General features: G+C 33.0%; 1 non-coding gene across 1 annotated transcript; it reads right to left on the bottom strand.

The window, feature by feature from the left end:
* Nucleotides 1–2848: 2848 nt before the first annotated feature.
* On the bottom strand, nt 2849–2955 carry LOC121225881 (small nucleolar RNA R71). The gene has a single exon (XR_005923784.1). It is a non-coding gene; the product is annotated as a small nucleolar RNA R71 (small nucleolar RNA).
* Nucleotides 2956–7265: the final 4310 nt, after the last annotated feature.

Genomic DNA, 7265 nt, shown 5'->3' with positions numbered 1-7265 from the left:
CATCCACATAATTTAAATGATACCTTTCCAATCCAAACACATCAACACAAAGTCCATTTCAACGGACTTTTACTTACCATAAATCACATTTACCTAAGGTAACAAACTATACTTGTAACTAAGAAACTCGTTACAATATCTTTCACTTACCAATAGTATAAATATGCCACAATATATATAAACAAATAAATAGATTGTAATTCAATTATTTCATAGCCCAATGAACTAGTAATTTAACTAGAGTACTAGAGTAACTAAACCAATTCCATGTAAGAATCCATATCATTTGGTCCAACTCATTAGTTCTCAGTTCACATACTCGATCATTACTCAATTTCCAGGGGCATCATAGATGCAAAACATGGCCACATACATGCACTTAGGGGCACCAAAGTGTGAACTGGGGCACAGATCTGCAAACAAGGACACCAAAGTGTATACAAGGGCACTGAAGTGCAAATAGGAGCACAGACGTGCAAATAGAGACACCAAATTGTATACAGGGTGCACCAAAGTGCGAACAGGGGCACAATTGTTCAAATAGAGACACAGAAGTGTATACAAGGCCACCAAAGTGCAAACAGGGGCACTTCTTTATTATGTATACAATAGAACTCGTTACATCTACAGATAATTTATTTCAAATCCAATAATTATGTAACACCTGTAACCCGTATCCGTCGTCAGATCAGGGTTACAGAACATTACTATACAACTGAAACATATACACTTAATTTCATTCGATAAGATAAACATATCATAAACCAATCATAAACATACATATCATCCCTAAATTAAGCCCTCGAGGCCCTAAAAATATTTTAGAAACAAGTCGGGACCAATTTGAAATCATTTGGAAAGTGATAAGCTATAAAAATAACATATTTGAATCCCATTCCTAATTCTTTTTTGGATGATTAATTATGCAAATTAGTGAATTTTATGCTCCCAATCCTTTAAATTCATGTTTCTATACTTAGGAGAGCATTTGAGAGCGATAGGAGTGAAAAACAAGCCAAAATCAAACAAATAAAGGTGTTTTCAAGAGCCAAATAGCTTTGATATTTCCACATGGATTGAACACACTCCCGTGTGAGCCACGGGCTCAACACATGTCCATGTGCCAGCTTGTGTCGATTTCGCACCCTACTTCCCAAACATGCAGAAAACCCCAATTTTTAGGCTTTCTGAGCATTCTAAAGTCTATAAATACCAATTAGAAGAAGACATAAGGGAGCAATCAGAGAAGATCGGAGAAAACACTCAAAGAACACCATCAGAATCAACTCGGAAGTGGATCTCCATCAAGGTCGAAGATCTCCTTTTAATTTCTTTCGAAGTTTTATTGAGTTTCTTTATGTCTTGTGGTTATTCTGACTTTAAAAAGTTTTCATTCAAGATTATGAACTAATTCCCTAGATACCTAGGGAAGATGAAACCTATGATGAATTCTTTTATTTAATGTCTACTTTTATGTGATAAATACTTGATTCTTGTTCTTAATTATGTATGCTTATTTCTTTGTTTAATAATTTTGGGATAATAATTCATGTTTAATGTGCTTAATTTAGTGGAGCAAAAGTCCCTGTGTAAGAGTAGATCTAGTATAATTGAGTGGAGTTATATTCAATCCTAGAAATAGGACAACATAAATCTAGTAGATTAGGGTCAAATCTAACAGAGGAATCTATAGATCAAGTTGATTCGACAAAAGGGGCTTTAATTAGAAAGAGATTTCAATTAATCAAATTAGAGTTAGTTGTTCTTACTCTCGAAAGAGATATTAACATAATTCAGGAATTTCTACAAATCAAGACACAAGTGAATAAATCGTTTAATTAGATTCTTAATAATAGGTGAAGTCTAGGTAGATTCTTTCTTGGGTATTGTCCATCTCATTAGTTAATATTCAATTATTTACTTTATTCATTCTATATTGCATTCTTAGTTAAATTAGTTTAGTAAATTTAGATTAAAACACATCACTCCAAATTGTCACTAAATAATAAAAAATGGTAATTACTAATACTTTTAGCCTTCATGGATACGATATTCTCTACTCACCATAGCTACACTATTGTTTTATAGGTGCGTTTGCCTTTGTCGTATTTATAGTTAGTTTAGTGACCATCAAGTTTTTGGCACCGTTGCCGGGGACTAAAATATTAGGAACACTTTATTTTTATTAATTTAGCCATTTTATTTTTTATAATTTTGTTTTTATTTTAATTTTTAAATTCTAATTTTTCTTTTATTTGCTTCTGGTAGGTTCCTTTAGTCTATAATTAGAAGAAACCCGTCGGGACGATTTATGTTTGACAGTGAAATTGAAGGTACTACTCGCAAAAATCGTAGAGAAGCAAGGCAGAATTGACCGAATATAGTAGACGAATAGGAGGACATTATTATTACTAAAGAGATAGGTGATAATCAGAATAATCAGCTACATCCTGCAGTTGCTGTAGATTCAAATCCTATTCCTCATACTATGTTTGTGTATGTCAAGCCCACTCTAACTGGGGCTGAATCAAGTATTGCGCGACCCACTATTGCTGTACATAATTTCAAACTGAAGCTGAACACTATTCAAATGGTATAATAGTTTGTTCATTTCGATGGTTTGCAAGATGAAGATCCAAATACTCATTTGGCTAATTTTCTGGAAATCTACGACACTTTCAAAATTAATGGTGCCACTGACGACGCCATTCACCTACGATTATTTCCTTTCTCATTGAGGAACAAAGCTAAACAATGGTTGAACTCTTTGCCACGAAGTTCTATCACTACATGGGATCAAATGGCTGTAAATTTTCTACTAAAATACTTCCCATCGACTAAGACAACCAAGTTGAGGAATGACATCTCTTCATTTATTCAAATCAATTTAGAGACTCTATATGAAGCATGGGAGATGTATAAAGATTTATTAAGAAGATGACTTCACCATGGGTTACCTTTATGGTTACAGGTTCAAACCTTCTACAATGGTTTGAATCCCTCAAGTAGAAAATTAATTGATGCAGCAGTCGGTGGAACTCTGAATAATAAAACACCTAAAGTGGCTTATGAATTTTATTAAGGAGATCGCACTGAATAATTATCAGTGGCAAGTCATAAGGACAAAAACCAATGAAAGTAGCTAGTGTCTTTAATTTAGATGCAGTCACCATGCTATTGAATTAGGTAGAACATTTAAATAATAAAACTGATGGTTTGTATGTTTCTACGCATGTGTATCCGGTGATGCAATGCAATCCAAATGGAGGAGGAATGAATAATCTAGAATGTTTGTCCTTCGCCCCTAGCACAGATTACAAACAAATCAATTATATGGGTATAATTTTAGGCCTCAAAATAACCCTTACAGTAATAACTATAATGCAAGTTGGAGGAACCATCCCAATTTCTCTTGGAGTGGTTAAAGGAATCAGAGAGCACAACCCCCTCCAGGCTTCTAACAACAACTTTACCAACAAGAGAAAAAGTTGAACCTCGAGGATATGTTGATGAAGTTTATCTCTGTGTCAGAAATCTACTTTCAAAACACTGAAGCAGCACCTAAAAATTAACAAGCATCGATTCAAAGGCTCGAGAACCAAATAGGTCAGCTTGCCAAGCTAATCTTGGAAAGACCACAAGGTAGTTTGCCTAGCAATACCGAAACTAACCCAAGGGACCAGCTTCATGCAATTACTATTTGGGATGAAGAAAAGTTAGTTGAATCTAAACAAGAACCGAGGCAAGAATTGTGGGTGCATCTTAAGTGTGGAGAGGATATGTATATAATTATTAGAAAATCCTTGAATCTTGTCTTATGTTTAAGTAATTTTCTCCTATTTCAATTAGAATGATTTTTTTGTCGATTTGAGATTTTTGTCGATGTGTTTTGGATTAATTAGTAGATATTTTTCCATTGGTTAATTTAAACTTTAAGACATGAGATAATCAAGCATGATAAGTTAGTTTTTTAGAAATTAAAAATTTTTATGTTGTTTCCCTAAATTGAAGTATTATCTTGTAGTTTGAGATTTGCAAGTTTGACATCAAAAACCATTTTTTTTTGTGACATTTTGAGCCTTTAGAGCATACATTTTTTTTGGTCATTTTATTATTGGTTATCTGTGTGTCAACCTAATTTGTTATTCTAGAACTTGCTTCGATTATGCATGTCGAGATCACACCTTTGATTTGATTTACTGAGGGCACCTAGGTTTTGACCCAGTTATCCCATAGAAAGCCTACCTTCGTAATTAACCCTTAGTGAACCCCGTTGAGCCTAACACACTGTTTCTTGATTTACCCATTTATGTTAACCATAACTCATTTTTTGTTCATTGAGACTTTTTCTTGTTTATTGACTCCCTTTTTGTCTAGATTTGATTAGGTTAGTTGCTTAACTATGCTCTTCTATTTGATTTGCTAAATTATTTCTAATTCTTCTAGATTAAAAAAGAAGAAAAGAATTGAAAAGAAATATTGATTATTATTTAGTTCTATTTTAATTGAGCTTGAACAGTTAAATTCATATTTTGAGAAGAAGCTCGTTTTTATTCTTGAATAGTTCTTGATTTATTCACTTATTTTTAAGTTAGCATTTGTTATTTTTCTAGTTTTGTAATTTATCAATTCGATCTCAATTATAACCAAATTTTTTGGCCTTCCTCTACACCCTTAACCTCATCCCCGTTACAACCTCTTAAAGACCTTTTGATTCATGTATTATCTCATTTTATAGTGGTGGAGATTTGATTTTCATGCAAGCCTATGGTAATGACATTTCTTTTTCGACTATTAAGTGCATATTATTGAGCCTTAAACACTTTAAGTGCTTGAGTGAATTTTTAGTGAGGATTTTAATTTTTGTTGATTTTGATTTAAAGGTAACTACTTAAATAAAGGGAGACGCCTATGTTTTCATGTTTAAAAATGTTAGCTTGGATTGTTTGAAACTTTAGTGCTCTTTTAGTTGAATTGCCAATGCATGATTATTTGTGAATTATTTGGAGACATTATTGATGGGAATTACAAGTTGGAAAGATTAATTTTAATGTGAGTTGAGGATTTTTCTTGAGGACAAGCAAACACTTAAGAGTAGGGATATTTGATAAGTTATAGAAGTAACATACTTTAATCTCATTATTAATGCGTTTTTGGATGATTAATTGTGCAAATTAGTAAATTTGATGCTCCTAATCCTTTAAATTCATGTTTCAATGCTTAGGAGAGCATATGAGAGCGAAATGAGCAAAAAAGGCTAAAATCAGACAAATAGAGTTGTTTTCAGGAGCTACACGGCCTAAGCATTTCCACACGGGCTAGACACACGCCCGTGTAAGCCACACAGGATGGACACATGCCCATGTGCTAGCCCGTGTCGATTTCGCACCCTATTTCCCAAATAAGTTGAAAAACCCAATTTTTAGGCTTTCTGAGCATTCTAAAGTCTTTAAATACCAATTAGAAGAAGACATAAGGGACCAATCAGAGAAGATCGGAGAAATCACTCGAAGAACACCATTAGAATAAACTCAAAAGTGTATCTCCATCAAGATCAAATATCTTCTTTTAATTTCTTTCAAAGTTTTATTGAGTTTCTTTAGGTCTTGTGTTTATTCTGACTTTGAGATGTTTACATTCAGGATTATGAACTAATTCCCTAAATACCTAGAGAAAGATGAAACCTATGATGAATCCTTTTATTTAATGTCTGTTTTCTTATGATAAATACTTGATTCTTGTTCTCAATTATGTATGCTTATTTCTTGTTTTAATAATTTCAGGATATTAATTCATGTTTAATGTGTTTAATTCAGTGGAGCAAAAGTCCCTGTTTAAGAGTAGAAATAGCATAATTGATTGGAGTTGCATGCAATGCTAGAAATAGGACGACATAAATCTACTGGATTAGAGTCAAATCTAATAAAGGAATCCATATGTCGAGTTAATGTGACGACAGGGGTTTTAATTAGAAAGAGATTTTAATTAATCAATCCAGAGTCAGTTGTTCTTACTCTCGAAAGAGGTACTAACATATTTTAGGGATTTCTATGGATCAAGACACAAGTGAATAAATCATTTAATTTAGATTCTTAATAATAGGTGAAGTCTAGGTGGATTCTTTGTTGGGTATTGTCTATCTTATTGGTTAATATTCGATTATTTCCTTTATTCATTCTCTGTTGCGTTCTTAGTTAAATCAGTTTTCTAAATTTATATTAAAACACATCACTCCAAATTGTAGGCTAAATAATAGAAAAATTGTAATTACTAATATTTTTAGTCGTCATGGATATGATATTCTCTACTCACAATAGTTATACTATTGTTTAATAGGTGCTCTTGCCTTTGTCGTATTTATAGATAGTTTAGTGACCATCATAAGGCCTAGATAAAATTCACAAAATTTTGGAAACAAGGGTCACACGGCCTTGTGGCCAGGCCGTGTGCCTCACATGCTGTGACAACGCCCGTGTCTCAAGCCATGTGCCACACAGGGCTGAGTCACACGCCTATGCCTCAAGCTGTGTGGACATAAACTTGCCTAAAATCAAGTCATTTCCTATACCATTTCATGCATAAACCTTTAGCTCTTTTGTGCACATAATCAAGGCATCAAAACCCTATCAAAACATACATATAATGACCGTTTCAAGAGTCCTAAATCAACTAAGCAATATTTCATTCAATGCACCTCAAATATAATCATCAAAACTTACCTAAACATGTCAACTTTACCTAATTTCAAACATCCATATCTAGTTCAATATTTTCCAAAACAACTCATAACTTGACCATAATCATACCAATTCAAAACATACTATATGAGCCATTCAAAACATGCAACATAAGATAGCCTTAATGACACCAACTAGCAAGGCATCAAATGTACCAACAAAATTAACTTACACAACTTATACATACTAATTCATCAACTAAACACCATTACAAGTCCACCTATACATGCCATTATAACCTTGTCCAACATATCCAAAATCTACTAATATTTATGTTGGATAGTGTGATAGATCTCCGATGAGCTTCCAAGCTGATCGAGCTTTCGATAATCTATAAAACATTGGAAATAAACTACATAAGCACATAATGCTTAGTAAGTTCATAGAAAATAAAACATAACTTACCATTTCATTTGCATTATGTAAATAACATAAGTGTAATACAAACTAAACCATAAGCTTGGCATAATACCTATACAACATCATCAAATACACAAGTTAGTGCATCTATACATGGTTCAAATGAAT

The sequence above is a fragment of the Gossypium hirsutum genome, chromosome D13 (assembly GCF_007990345.1).
Source record: "Gossypium hirsutum isolate 1008001.06 chromosome D13, Gossypium_hirsutum_v2.1, whole genome shotgun sequence".
NCBI classification, from domain to species: domain Eukaryota; kingdom Viridiplantae; phylum Streptophyta; class Magnoliopsida; order Malvales; family Malvaceae; genus Gossypium; species Gossypium hirsutum.
This window is presented reverse-complemented; position numbering and strand designations above follow the sequence as displayed.